Below are 16,175 nucleotides of genomic sequence, written 5' to 3'. Positions count from 1 at the left end.
GAGAGAGAAAGAACAAGTAACTGAGTGAGAGAAAGGAGGAGTGTGTGTTCCATTTAAAACCCTGGGAGCTCCAAGCTTCTCCTTAGCTGCCAAGTGTCCCCGTCTGTCTCACACTCCCACCTCCTTCTTCCAAATGGACACACAAGCACAACCTCTGAGGCTCTTTTTACACTTTTTTGTTAGTGCATGAACACACACACACACACACACACACACACACACACACACACACACGTACGTACACAGAGAGAGAGAGAGAGAGAGAGAGAGAGAAAAGCTGGCACTGCTTGAATATACCGTACCTAATGCTGGTTGGTTAGAATAAACATGAAATTCTTGTCATGTGACAACATGGTGGCACTTCATGTCAAAAGCAATGACAGCAGAAATAGAGAAAGTAGGAGAGAACTGGTTGTCGGTTCAGCACCTGAGCTCCGCTTACTGTCCGTGCAATGTTAAGATGAACAAATGAATTACAACCCCGATTCCAAAAAAGTTGGGACAAAGTACAAATTGTAAATAAAAACGGAATGCAATAATTTACAAATCTCAAAAACTGATATTGTATTCACAATAGAACATAGACAACATATCAAATGTCGAAAGTGAGACACTTTGAAATTTCATGCCAAATATTGGCTCATTTGAAATTTCATGACAGCAACACATCTCAAAAAAGTTGGGACAGGGGCAATAATATCAGGTCCATATGGCAACGCAACGCTTGCTGAAAACGATGCAATACACATGCCACACCTCTAGGGGCGCTGTAAGACGGTCCCTTCGGAGACACCAGAACAATAGAAGAAGTAAGGACGCATGCGCATAAACTATTATGTGCGAGACTTCATATTAGCCACAAAGTCAGGAAAATCTGTTCGTAAAATTACATTATAATGACCAAATACAATGAAAAGTATTTTTCCAGTCTCACCTGTGAAAGGTAATCCCATGTGATCTCGTTTGGACGGCAAACCTGTTGGTACAGTTAAACACAGCTAATCTTTATTCTCTGCTTTGACCTCTCCAATATGGCGGCGAGGATGACGTATGATTCTACGCGGAAGGCGGCGTCTTTAATGGTCCGGAATAAATTGAATACTACACGTTGAAGGATTAATTTGTTGTTTCTCACCTGTGAAAGGTAATCCCATGTGATCTTGTTTGGACGGTAAACCTGTTGGTACAGTTAAAGGCAGCACATAAATCTTTATTCTCCGCTTTGACCTATCCAATATGGCGGCGAGGATGACGTATGATTCTACGCGGAAGGCGGAGTCTTTAATGGTCCGGAATAAATTGAATGTTACACGTTGATGGATTAATTTGCTCCTCTACGCCCTTTTTGAGGAATGTATTGTCGGACTTAAATCAACATCTGAAGAGGTGAGATCGCTCCTTTTTTTCCCTATTTTTGCTGGCGGGATTGACTCTGCCCTAAGGGCAGAGTCTCTCTCTCTCTCTCTCACTTTGCACCATTACACAATAAATATTCACAGTGAAAATATTTTGTAAGCGCGTTTCATGAACCAAGTTATAGGATTTGTTGACAACTCGCATCGCATCGCAATGAGAAGATCATTGGCACTACTGGTGTTAAGAATCAGACCATTTCATAAATGAATATTTTGCTGTAGAGCTGCAGTGTTTGTACAATTGCATGTTTTTGCTTCACTATTACTGTCACTATTCTGCTTCTTGCATTACTACTGTGAACTAACACTGAACATAATAATAATAATAATAATATCCAAGCTCGTGTTTCACTCTCACTAGTGCTCTGTAAGGCTTTTTCCTGGTGATATTCGTTACACTTCTACCCGGCGTGAAGCACTCACAGTCATGTGGTTGTGACGTCATTGTAAACAAATCCGTTCTACTCATCCAGACGACTTCACAACGGCAACATTGCCAGATCTTTCCACTCTGGAACCCGTTCTCAAAAAGATTGCGTTTTGGGCACCCAAAACGCCGGTGCCGTGTGGACGCCAGGCCTAAACGATAAGCAATTGTATCGGAGTCACCTGAATCCGTTGCCGTGTGGACAGGGCCTAAGAGGCTGGAAAAGTTAAAGGTACAAAAAAGGAACAGCTGGAGGACCAAATTGCAACTCATTAGGTCAATTGGCAATAGGTCATTAACATGACTGGGTATAAAAAGAGCATCTTGGAGTGGCAGCGGCTCTCAGAAGTAAAGATGGGAAGAGGATCACCAATCGCCCTAATTCTGCGCCGACAAATAGTGGAGCAATATCAGAAAGGAGTTCGACAGTGTAAAATTGCAAAGAGTTTGAACATATCATCATCTACAGTGCATAATATCATCAAAAGATTCAGAGAATCTGGAAGAATCTCTGTGCGTAAGGGTCAAGGCCGGAAAACCATACTGGGTGGCTGTGATCTTCGGGCCCTTAGACGGCACTGCATCGCATACAGGCATGCTTCTGCATTGGAAATCACAAAATGGGCTCAGGAATATTTCCAGAGAACATTATCTGTGAACACAATTCACCGTGCCATCCGCTGTTGCCAGCTAAAACTCTATAGTTCAAAGAAGAAGCCGTATCTAAACATGATCCAGAAGCGCAGACGTCTTCTCTGGGCCAAGGATCATTTAAAATGGACTGTGGCAAAGTGGAAAACTGTTCTGTGGTCAGACGAATCAAAATTTGAAGTTCTTTATGGAAATCAGGGACGCTGTGTCATTCGGACTAAAGAGGAGAAGGACGACCCAAGTTGTTATCAGCGCTCAGTTCAGAAGCCTGCATCTCTGATGGTATGGGGTTGCATTAGTGTGTGTGGCATGGGCAGCTTACACATCTGGCAAGACACCATCAATGCTGAAAGGTATATCCAGGTTCTAGAGCAACATATGCTCCCATCCAGACGACGTCTCTTTCAGGGAAGACCTTGCATTTTCCAACATGACAATGCCAAACCACATACTGCATCAATTACAGCATCATGGCTGCGTAGAAGAAGGGTCCGGGTACTGAACTGGCCAGCCTGCAGTCCAGATCTTTCACCCATAGAAAACATTTGGCGCATCATAAAACGAAAGATACGACAAAAAAGACCTAAGATAGTTGAGCAACTAGAATCCTACATTAGACAAGAATGGGTTAACATTCCTATCCCTAAACTTGAGCAACTTGTCTCCTCAGTCCCCAGACGTTTACAGACTGTTGTAAAGAGAAAAGGGGATGTCTCACAGTGGTAAACATGGCCTTGTCCCAACTTTTTTGAGATGTTTTGTTGTCATGAAATTTAAAATCACCTAATTTTTTCTCTTTAAATGATACATTTTCTCAGTTTAAACATTTGATCTGTCATCTATATTCTATTCTGAATAAAATATGGAATTTTGAAACTTCCACATCATTGCATTCTGTTTTTATTTACAATTTGTACTTTGTCCCAACTTTTTTGGAATCGGGGTTGTATATGAACACAGCAGTGCAAAAAACGTACTGACATCATTAGAAGCCAAGCAAAAGGCCATCAAAACCACCAGCTATGCATTATGTTTCATATTCATTTTTATTATTTTCAATTCTTTTTTTGGTTTAATTTCCAAATTTTGTTTTTATTTGGTTATTTCATTATATGCCACTTGTATTTTTCATTTGAGTTACATCCCAGACATAGAGAACCAAAATCATGAAATAATTCTCAATATGTCACTCGTGAGGAAATTGATGAATTGTTTTGATAAATTTGGTACTTTTGGTTTGTGAATGAGTCTATATAATAAAAAGAAAATCACACGTTGGCTTGAAGACATGAAGTTTATCTTCTCGTGTTGAAAAACTCACATTTTTCATATGTAATACAGTACATTGCGGATCTGAGTGACATATTTAAATAATGTTGGCTGACTTTGAATGGTCTATCAGATATATTCCATTCAGCTAGCATAATATTGAACGAGTCGAAGACGAGTTCAATATCATGTTAGCTGAATGAAATATCTGACATACCATGAAAAAGCCAGCTAATATTATTATTATTATACATACACATTCGATGGAGCAATTATAGCAACAACAATTATATCTTTCGTATTTAACGAAGCAAACCTGGTGGCCATGTTTGTTTATAAATTGTCACAGTCGCTCACTAGCACGCCGCCAGCGAACAAAAAATGCTTCTGTGCATGCGTAGTAGAAAACTTTCTCATTGGATATTCGCATCAGCTTTGACGTGTGACGTCATGTTTCTTGACAACCATGCAATATCATAAACCGTATTGAACGCTCATTCTCCATTGGATAGAGTGGCGTAATACGCGTAGGATAAGCAATATGCTAACAATATTGCATGCTATCGAACCAAATGAATGAAACCTGCTAGAAGAGAATAGAACACATGTTTTTATTCCATCGAAAAAGTGTCCTGTATGTATAATAATTTCCAATATTTCACTCCAATGATGTCACTCCTAGTATTTTCCTGCTGACTGGATGCACGTTGTCAAAATGACGAACGAGTTCAAAATGAAAATTATTTTGGCTAACTTGCATATATTTTTGTGGGTGTGTCCATATAATATAAAGAATATTACATGGTGGCATGAAGATATGAAGTTTATCTTCTCGTGTTAAACATTTCATTCACTTCACTTACTCGTGAATATGTTCACCACTCAAAGATAAACTTCATATCTTTGCGCCACTGTGTAATATCCTCTCTATATAAAGCCTAGGTCACAACCGGACGTACGATTTTTTGGCCGTGCGATTTTTGGCGTTTCCCAAATCGCTGCGTTTTTTTTGTTCATGGAGAAAGACGCACGTTGGCCGTAAGTTTGTCTTGCAACCTGAAAAAAACATAAGCGCCCGTAGAGTTTGTTTGACATGACAAAGAACCTCTGCGCCCGGTCTGCGGCCAGTCTACAGCTCGAAAATCAGCACGTCACACGCGCACCCTCCATGCGTTTCACGCGCGCCCTCCGTGCGTTTCTTGCGTTTTTTGCACGTAGACCGGCCGTAGGAGCACGCACGGCCGGTTGTGACCGAGGCTTAAGTTATAACCTGATACTCATTGGCCTTGCCCCCCTGAGCCCATGAGCCCAGCCATAGCACCAACACCTGAATCCCACTAGACCAACAGTAAAAATCTACACTGTTTTGTCAAAACTCTTTAAAGATGCAAAACAAAATTGGTGACAGTGCTGGCGTGGAACAGCTGAGTAGGAGTCGGGAATCAGTTCTTGCCAGTCATCTGAGGCTTTATATATATGTGTGTGTGTGTGTGTGTGTGCGAGATGTGTTTGAGGTCAGTCATCAGGGTTTAAAGGTTAAACTCTCAAATAAGGTTCAGTGTTTTAATATGGTGCTTTGTGAGCTTTGAATATAGTGATATTGTCGCTTTACTGAGGCTTTAGTAACATCTCATCTCATTATCTGTAGCTGCTTTATCCTGTTCTACAGGGTCGCAGGCAAGCTGGAGCCTATCCCAGCTGACTACGGGTGAAAGGCGGGGTACACCCTGGACAAGTCGCCAGGTCATCACAGGGCTGACACATAGACACAGACAACCATTCACATTCACACCTACGGTCAATTTAGAGTCACCAGTTAACCTAACCTGCATGTCTTTGGACTGTGGGGGAAACCGGAGCACCCGGAGGAAACCCATGCGGACACGGGGAGAACATGCAAACTCCGCACAGAAAGGCCCTCGCCGGCCACGGGGCTCGAACCTGGACCTTCTTGCTGTGAGGCGACAGCGCTAAACACTACACCACCATGCCGCCGCTTTAGTAACACATTCTTTTAAAAACAGACCATACTGGTTATTCACATTATTGCATGTCATGTATCTAGCGCTTGCCAAAAGCATACCGTTTTATAGCCTGTATAAATACGTCAATCTGCAGACTAGTAACATAAAGTCCTGGTAGACGTTTTTAAAAACTCTATCCACATGGGGCAAGTGCTTCAGCTGTGGTGGGTTCCAAATCAACGCTGTCCTTTTTCAACACACTTATGGCAACATTGAATTTGCATGTCAATGTGCTTTCCATATGGTTGGCTCTCAAGCACAATTTACACAATTACTCTCTATTGCAAACAGATAATCTGGAGGAGCAGCACTGTTTTGTACACTGTATATTTTGAAATCTAAAGAGAAACCAGAGTTTTGCATTCTCTTGAGAACAGGCTGCTTGTGCTCAAGTAATAAAACATGTCAAAAGTATTTAATCGCTCAGCTCTGTCTGGTAAGCATGGGCATCATTTCCCAGAAAGGCACTGCGCCTAAGTGCCCAGTCAACGAAAGTCTGATTGTTGCCTCCCTTAAAACAGTAGCTATTCATTTGTTTTAACCTCAAAATGGTTTTCCTGGATGGAGCTGGCAAGCAAGAAATATCTTATGGTTTACGATCAAATGAACCCATTGACCTCCCTTTCCTTACTGGCTTGTAAAGAAGTCTTTGTAATTTTCCGGCAGAGAAAAAAAAATGAGAGAATGATCTCAGCTTTAGGATGTGTACACGCACATAGGTGTGTGAGCGAGTGAGCACACAAACATGGCCTTGTTTGTGATTGTGGATGTGTTAATGCAAGTTAACACAAATTGTGTTATCTGATGTTTCTACATAATCATGTGTACACACACACACACACACACACACACACGTATTCTACTGGGAAATGCGCCACTCATATTTTTCATACAAATTATACATCCGGGACATTGAGTAACATATTTTCAATATTCTCATTAGTGAGGAAATTGATGAATTGTTTTGATTAACTTGTGCAGCCTTTGTTTGTGAATGTGTCCATATGATATAAAGAACATTACACCATGGCAAGAAGATATGAAGTTTATCTTCTCATGTTGAAAAACTCGTACTTTTTATATGAAATACATAGCAGACCTGAGTGAAATATTTTCCGATATTTCACTCCGATGACATCACCCCCAGTGTTTTCCCACTGATGGGACCAGCGTTTTCAAAATGGTGAACCGGTTCAAAATTAAAAGTCTTTTGATTAACTTGCATATTTTTTTGTGGCAGTACCCATACACACACTACATACACTTACACACTACAAAGTATATTGTCGTACAGTACTAAATTTTACAACAGACCCAGTCTCTAACTAAAGCCTGTATAAACCTACTGATCTGAGGACAAGATAGAGGGCCAGCACAAGATCATCCAGTGGGATTTGGCTGTGAACTGGCTGGTTTTGTTGTGAATGAGGACATGATGTGCACTAATGTCATGTTGCTAAGACTCAAGCTATAGAAAACAGCCTTGCAACAGACGAAAGCATCAGATTTAGCAAGTAGTTAAAGACTACGTTCAGACTGCACCCTGAAACGACCCATATCCAATTTTTTTGCCCATATGCGACCTGTATCCGATTTGTTATTGACAATCTGAACGACACAGATCCGATTTTTTTCACATGCGACCCAGGCCGCTTGGATATGTGGTCCTAATTCCGATGCATATCCGATATTTTCACATGCGACTGCAGTCTGACCGGACAGGTCGCATTCATGCGACCTACACGTCATCAACAAGAGACAAACGTCACTATTCTGCGTTGGCTAATCCCGCCTCTTTGGTGGAAAACAACAACATTTGTGCAGTGTTCAGAATTTAAATAGACTTTTATAGAATTGATCAAGCTAATGGTGGATTTGGTAGGGACCTGGATGTTGATCTGTTAGCCTGATTAAATAAAACAGTTTCTATAACTGATTTATAACTTAAACCATCCTGTATTACAAGATTATAAGATTGTTCTGGAAATTTCCAGTAATTTGACACCTTCGGTCTCATTAGTCTGCTGCCCACATTAATCAGATTATTATGTGAGTTCCGCCGCCGCCACAAAAACCACATCGCCAGGTCTCGCCTCATCTCCATGCTTTACTTGCAAACTTGAAGAGTGCGCTTTTTTTGTTTACGTATTATGTAGATGTGCTTATTACGTGTCAATTTGCGCATGCGGGACACTTTTGGGTCGTTTTCCGTTCATACTGGAGATCGCATACAAGTCTCATATAATTGGTAATGTGAACGGCCTAACAAAAAAATCGGATTTCACAACAAATCGGATATGGGTCGTTTCAGGTTGCAGTCTGAACGTAGTGTAAATAGTGCAGGTTTGTCTCACCTTCAGCTCAGTGTGTGTGTGTGTGTGTGTGTGTGTGTGTGTGTGTGTGTGTGTGTGTGTGTGCGTGCGCGCACGTCCACGCATCCACATAGAAACTCACAGTGATGGTAATTACCACCACATTAAACACATGAGCAAGATCTAAAAGAGTATACCCATTAAAGAACAGCTCTTCACTGGAGTCTCTCACACACATACCATGAGTTGGCTGTGGCAATGTGGTGGTAATGTGTGATGTAAACAAGCTGACCTCTCTGGCGCCTAACTGTCATTTGGCAATTTTCTGCACCTGACTTGCAGACACAGGAGAAGGCAGCACATGCATGAGCCACATAATATCACCTTTCACCATTAACTTCTCATCTGTGACACCGTACTGAATTCACTGTTTATATAACCTATCTAAGGTCTATCTCTATCTATCTACAGTGGGGAAAACAAGTATTTGATCCCTTGCTGATTTTGTTGGTTTACCCACTAAGAAAGACTTGATCAGTCTGTAATTTTAATGGTAGGTGTATTCTAACATGTGGAGACAGAATATCAAAAAGAAAATCCAGAAAATAACTTTTAAATATCTATATTAATTTATTTGTATTTTATTGAGAAAAAGAAGTATTTAATCCCCTAGTAACCATCAAGAGTTCTTGTTAATACAGACAAGTTAGACTCTCCAAATTACCTTGTCACCTAAATTGAAGACACCTGATATCACTAATGACTTGTATAAAAGCCACCTGGCCACAGAATCAATCAGTTTGTCAGACTCCAAACTCTCCAACATGGGAAAGACTAAAGAGCTTTCTGTGGATTTAAGGGAGAAGATTGTAGACCTGCACAAGACCGGTATGGGCTACAAAACCATTAGCAAGAAGCTGGGCGTTAAGGTGACAACTGTTGGTGCAATTGTGCGCAAGTACAAGACTCACAACATGATCATCAATCGACCTAGGTCTGGGGCTCCAAACAAGATCTCACCTCGTGGGGTTTCCAGGATCATGAGAACGGTGAGAAATAGACCTAATACAACACGGGCAGAGTTAGTGGATGATCTTAAAGCAGCTGGGATCACAGTCACCAAACAAACAGTTGGTAACACTTTACACCGCAATGGTCTAACATCTTGCAGTGCTCGCAAAGTACCCCTGCTTAAGAAAGCACATGTGCAGGCCCGCCTGAACTTTGCCAATGAACATCTGAATGACTTGGAGAGTGACTGGGAGAAGGTGTTATGGTCAGATGAGACCAAAATTGAGCTCTTTGGCATCAATTCAACCCGTCGTGTCTGGAGGGAGAGACATGCTGCTTATGACCCCAAGAACACCATCCCCACTGTCAAGCATGGAGGTGGTAACATTATGCTTTGGGGGTGTTTTTCTGCACAGGGCTACTTCACCGTATCAATGGGAGGATGGACGGAGCCATGTACCGTAAAATCCTAAGTGAAAACCTCCTTCCCTCTGCCAGGAAGCTTAAAATGGGTCGTGGATGGGTCTTCCAGCAGGATAATGACCCAAAGCATACAGCCAAGGCAACCAAGGAATGGCTAAAGAAGAAACATATCAAGGTCATGGAGTGACCCAGCCAGTCTCCAGACCTGAATCCTATCGAAAATCTATGGAGAGAGCTGAAGCTCAGAGTTGCCAAGCGACAGCCACGGAATCTTGATGATTTAGAGGTCATTTGCAAAGAAGAGTGGACCAAAATTCCTCCTAATATGTGCAGAAACCTGGTCATCAACTACAAAAAACGTCTGACCTCTGTGCTTGCTAATAAGGGGTTTGCCACAAAGTACTAAGTCCTTTTGGCAAGAGGGTTCAAATACTTATTTTCCTCAATAAAATGCAAATAAATTAATACAAATTGTTTAAAGTCGATTTCTTGATTTTCTTTGTGATATTCTGTCTCAGCATGTTAGACTACACCTACCATTAATATTACAGACTGATCGAGTCTTTCTTAGTGGGTAAACCAACAAAATCAGCAAGGGATCAAATACTTGTTTTCCCCACTGTATAAGGAATATCTCAAAAATTTTATTTCAAGACATTAATAGAAAAGTAAGCAAAATACCAGTACACCAGAACATGCTGTCTCAGTCTCTCTGCCCTTTAAGTGTGTGTGTGTGGACAAATCAAATGGTGTGAAGAGCATTAAATTTTCTCACAGCTGAACAAACAGACCGCACTGGAACATCCACTCTGCACTGTATGCCCTCCTTATGTACAGGTGAGCATTCTGCTCCGTGTGTGTGTGTGTGTGTGTGTGTGTGTGTGTGTGTGTGTGTGTGTGTGTGTGTGTGTGTGTGTGTGTGTGTGTGAGCGAGCATTTGGTCCGTGATCTAAAGTAGATTGTTCAGCATTGTTCAAACATGTTGCTCCAGACCATTCCTCTCTTCTCTAAACCTTTCCACAGTTTAAACCCTCCAATGACCCAGTGTGGTTTGCATATTCAAACTGTGGTTACTGAAGTAATAGGCAGAGCGCCTGGGTTTCAGAAACTTCGTCAATGGGAAAATATTTTTCCCAAATATCACTTTACCCCTCCCCATAATTTACTGTTGCTTCTCTGGGGACATGGGGTGCCCATACTTTCTCTGGTACCAGTACAGTGCATACCCAAGGCTCTGGTTACCCCATAAACTGTGGTTACTGAATGAAAAAGCCCAGTGCTGGTTTTCCATTTCTGAAACCAAGCTGAATTAAATAAATGGGTTATGTGGTAAATTTGCCAGTAACTGAATCAGCATAAAAATGATTAATTACTCTCATCAATCATCGCTATCACAAATTCACCAACAGCTAAGCAATGTTTAAAGCAAGACCTACACTGTTAGACCTAACAAGATAGATGTCAGAATATTTGAGAACAGATCAGTGGATGCCTGGATTTTTTTTTTTTTTGACTGCCCATAGACATGATTAACAGCTGCAGGATATCCCCTTCTTCCACCCTCCCCACAACCCCCACAACCTGTCTCCTGTTATTTCTCTATTTCTGCTTTTATTCCTTTAGGAGATACTCTTATGCTTCCAGCTCAGATCCATTAAATTCTACAAAGTCCACAGACAGTGCAACACTGTTGGCAGAGCTCCTCTTCATTGTATCATACATGCCAGGTATCAGCACCTTGATCTGTGATTTTTATTTGCCAATACTGTGCCGTGTGGTTTATTTGCGTTATCTCTTCTGGCCAAGGGGCAGACAGGCAGGTGGAATACCTTGCTTATGGGTGCATCATGAGCGCTGACATTTTCACTTCTGTTTACACTAGCTTCAGGTCCAGTGCCTTACAAGGTTAATTACAGTTCTGCCAACCCATTCAGTCAGTTGGCGTATGCATTGTTGGGTATTTTATATTTGATACTGCATACCGTACATGTCAACCCCTACGGATTTCCCGTATTCCCTATGGATTTTGGCATTTTAAAAATGGTACGGGCGTAGTGGTATTCAACTACGGATTTTTCTACATTTTCACCTTAAAATTATTTTGATTTATTACCATCAAAAAAATCGTCATGAAATATGAAAATGCATGGGAGCCGCCATTTTCTACATTTAGAATTACTCAACCGGTACTTGGGGGCGGCACGGTGGTGTAGTGGTTAGCGCTGTCACCTCACAGCAAGAAGGTCCGGGTTCGAGCCCCGTGGCCGGCGAGGGCCTTTCTGTGCGGAGTTTGCATGTTCTCCCCGTGTCCGCGTGGGTTTCCTCCGGGTGCTCCGGTTTCCCCCACAGTCCAAAGACATGCAGGTTAGGTTAACTGGTGACTCTAAATTGACCGTAGGTGTGAATGTGAGTGTGAATGGTTGTCTGTGTCTATGTGTCAGCCCTGTGATGACCTGGCGACTTGTCCAGGGTGTACCCCGCCTTTCGCCCGTAGTCAGCTGGGATAGGCTCCAGCTTGCCTGCGACCCTGTAGAACAGGATAAAGCGGCTAGAGATAATGAGATGAGATGAGATGAGAACCAGTATTTCCGCTAGTACCAACAAGCCATTCCGAATGTCTGAGCATGCGCAATTGTGATTTTCCTGCACACCGAGCGGGAAATAACAGCACATGTAGCGTAACAATAGACAGGTCAAGAGGTCAAGATGTCGGCACCACCGAAGAAAAAACTAAAAACATCTAAAACTGGAGGTCGCTTTCTTCCCGAATGGACAGAAACATTCAATGGAATAATTATCGCTTCCAAAATGGGTGCTGAGTATGTCAACTGCACAATTTGTTGTAGAGACGTGAAAGTGTTTGCCTCTGGAATTTACGACGTGAGGGAACACATGAAATCTCAAATGCATGTGAAGAATGCAAACCAGAAAAAGAGACGGCCGTCAATTAATTTCTTCACGCAAAAGCCAACAAAGGTTGTATCTGGCATTAGGTGTTAGGTAAGATCTGATACATTTTTATTATGTATGAAATATTACTATGGATTTGGTATGGAAATTATGGATTTCTTTACCAGGGAGTACAGGTGAGAGCCGTGAGGGGTTGACATGTATGATACTGTCCACATGGAGCAGGGGAGCAGGAACCTGAAGAAAAAGGCTTATCTTTTCTACTCAGAATGGACCAACACATTATTCTGGCAATCTTCCTCAAGTGCATGGGTCTTTACACCTCACCACTACACACACAAAGCATTTTGAAAAGTGTTTGTATGCTCAATGCGTTTTTCCGTGACATAATTTTTGAACGTTTGCTTGTATCAGCAGCAAGACAGTACAGAAAACAGCAGAAAAAAATACACATGACGCATGCTGACTTAGCTGATACTCTCTCTCTCTCTGTCTCATTAAAAAAAAGCATGACAGACCATCAAGTGTACATTTTCTTATCTTTCTTCTGTATGTTTTTCCAGCTGGGAAAGTGAATGCAATGTACCTTTAAATCTAATTTAGGGTACAATTAAAGTCCTTATAATCTACGGACCATAATTAAACTTTAAATGTTTCCTGCATTCATTCTCCAAGGTGAAATGGTCCGTCCCTTCAGGATCCCACCCCAGTGACGAGCAAAGGTACAGTTTGTTGCCTTTTAATGGAGTGTAAAGGAGTGGAGTGTGGGGTGCTGCTGCTTTCTCAGATTTGAGAATAGACTCTATTAAAAACAGAAAATGTCTTGTTTTTCCTGTATTTAAACTGAACACATGGTTAACTGTGTGAAGAAACAATCACTGAAGCAGCAAGATAAACCTGGGGCTCGGTGTGGTGGTGCAGATAAGAAACCTGACAGGCATTAAAGTCATGGTCGTGGTTACTTTTATTTTATTTATCAAAAAAAAAAAACCTGTTTAATGTTTCGCAATGACCCTTAATGTCAGGATCCTGTAATGCTACATGATATTTTTGTCTTTCATGATGGTCACTATGCCAAATAAGGCAATTGTTGCACCATAAATTCTTGTTGTGTCTTGATCTGAAGACTGGCAATACTACAAGTTGGACCTTGACCAATCATTGTTCATGTTTTTACGTATAGTCAAAGAGGAGGATCAAGGAACTGTCAATCACGGCTACAGAAGGAACATCTAGGAACATGTCGTAATACCTGTCAAACTGGGTAAGGAAATACAACAAATTCTCACAAGCTAGACTTTACGGTAGGGCAGGGGTGGGCAATTATTTTTTCCATGGGGCCACATGAGAAACAGAAAATGTTGTGGAGGGCCGGACCAAAAGGCTGAACTAAATTCTGCATAATATTAATTGTATTTCTTTATATAAAGCAGTAAATAACATTGTTTTTACAAGCTGCTAAGAGTATGGAAAAAACGAGGTTGCCTTACAAAAAATGTCATTTATTCAATCAAATTTCCCAAAACAATGCTTAACAAAATGTGAACGTTTGTACCATTTTTTTTCAGTCACATTCACCCCAAAACACAATAAAGACATCACAATATTGTCTTTCTACTCCAAATATCAAGCAAGATGCATCATATTATAATAATGATGCCCACATCATTATTTAATCACCTCATTTGGTGCTTTTCGCCGGAGATCGGCTCCGGCGCCTGCTGGTGACGTCACACGATGTGATTGGCTGGACCGTTTGAAGGATGACGTACAAGTTTGTGGTTGGTCTGGACAAATTACGGAAGTAGTTATCGCGGGATTAGGTTTCGTGGGATTTCATGTCATTTTCATGTCGCGCGCATTGCATTTTTGTTGAACACAACTTCAAAATAAAAGCAATGCACATTCAGTCCATGCATGAGGTAAAATTAGAAAATACGTTTCTTCTGTAATTTCTCATTAACCTTACGCGGGCCGGTCAGAATGAACCAAAGGGCCGGATGCGGCCCGCGGGCCGTAAAATGCCCAGGTCTGCGGTAGGGTGTCATGCCTTCCCACATGCCACATCACCGTTCTTCGATGATGTCACACTCCAAAGCCCGATGTTCACACTCAGGCCCGATACTGGGAATTTAAATCGGGCCGAATTCATGTAGTCTGATCCCAGAATTAAACTCAGTAAGATCTGTCAGTGAACTCAGCACATGCATATTTAAATTCAGTAATAGCCCAGTAAGCACAGACTGAGATGAACTGTAACAGACTGACCTGGATTAAACAGGCCCATAAAAAGACACTGTTATTTAGCTGGTCCTGGGCCACACTGCTTTGACCTCTCCAGCACTTTTTGGTCCTTATTTCTGGCAGAGAAGTCCCATTAAGATTACCATGTTTTAAATCTGCTCACTGAGACTGAATGAGGCTGGGATTACAATTTAGAGCCTGGTATTATCAATTTAGAGCCACCAACCTGCAAATCTTTGGACTGTGGGAGGAAACCCACGCAAACACGGGGAGAACATGCAAACTCCACACAGAAAGGCCTTCGTCGGCCGCTGGGTTCGAACCCAGAACCGTCTTGCTGTGAGGCGACAGTGCTAACCACTACACCACCATGCCACCAAAGAATAAGTGCTGGGGGGGGACCCAGTGCAGATTACTAGTCAGACTCCGTCCATCATCTGTAGCTGCTTATCCTGTTCTACAGGCAAGCTGGAGCCTATCCCAGCTGACTATGGGCAAGAGGCGGGGTACACCCTGGACAAGTCACCAGGTCTTCACAGGGCTGACACAGAGACAAACAACCATTCACACTCACGGTCAATTTAGAGTCACCAATTAACCTAACCTGCATGTCTTTGGACTGTGAGGGAAACCGGAGCACCCGGAGGAAACCCACGCAAACACGGGGAGAACATGCAAACTCCACACAGAAAGGCTGTCATCGGCTGCTGAGCTCGAACCCAGGACCTTCTTGCTGTGAGGTGACAGCGCTAACCACTACACCACCATCCAGCCATCCATCCATTATCTGTAGCCGCTTATCCTGTTCTACCGGGTCGCAGCCAAGCTGGAGCCTATCCCAGCTGACTATGGGTGAGAGGTGGGGTACACCCTGGACAAGTCTCCAGGTCATCGCACAAACAACCATTCAGACCTACGGTTAACTTAGAGCCACCAGTTAACCTAACCAGCATGTCTTTGGACTGAAACCGGAGCACCCGGAGGAAACCCATGCAAACTCCGCACAGAAAAGCCCCTGTGGGCTTGAACCCAGGACCTTCTTGCTGTGAGGCGACAGTGCTTACCACTACACCACCATGTGACCAGTCTCATCTCATCTCATTATCTGTAGCCGCTTTATCCTGTTCTACAGGGTCGCAGGCAAGCTGGAGCCTATCCCAGCTGACTACGGGTGAAAGGCGGGGTACACCCTGGACAAGTCGCCAGGTCATCACAGGGCTGACACATAGACACAGACAACCATTCACATTCACACCTACGGTCAATTTAGAGTCACCAGTTAACCTAACCTGCATGTCTTTGGACTGTGGGGGAAACCGGAGGAAACCCACGCGGACACGGGGAGAACATGCAAACTCCGCACAGAAAGGCCCTCGCGAGTTGTGTCCCAAGCCGCATCGTACCGGTAGCTATGACTGCGGAGAGTTTCAGTTGTTGAAGTGATGGTTAGGATGAGGTTAGGACGCGTGTGTGTGTGTGTGTGTGTGTG

The 16,175-nt window shown here is 42.5% G+C and overlaps 1 protein-coding gene across 1 annotated transcript in view; it reads right to left on the bottom strand.

The window, feature by feature from the left end:
- Nucleotides 1–16,175, bottom strand: part of si:ch73-335l21.1 (insulin receptor substrate 1-B) — a 118,297-nt gene that overhangs the window by 101,424 nt on the left and 698 nt on the right. The gene's annotated exons all lie outside the window — the stretch shown is intronic.

This window comes from Neoarius graeffei, chromosome 1 (assembly GCF_027579695.1).
Source record: "Neoarius graeffei isolate fNeoGra1 chromosome 1, fNeoGra1.pri, whole genome shotgun sequence".
NCBI classification, from domain to species: domain Eukaryota; kingdom Metazoa; phylum Chordata; class Actinopteri; order Siluriformes; family Ariidae; genus Neoarius; species Neoarius graeffei.
The sequence above is the reverse complement of the archived record's forward strand: the minus strand, read 5'-3'. Positions and strand labels throughout refer to the sequence as shown.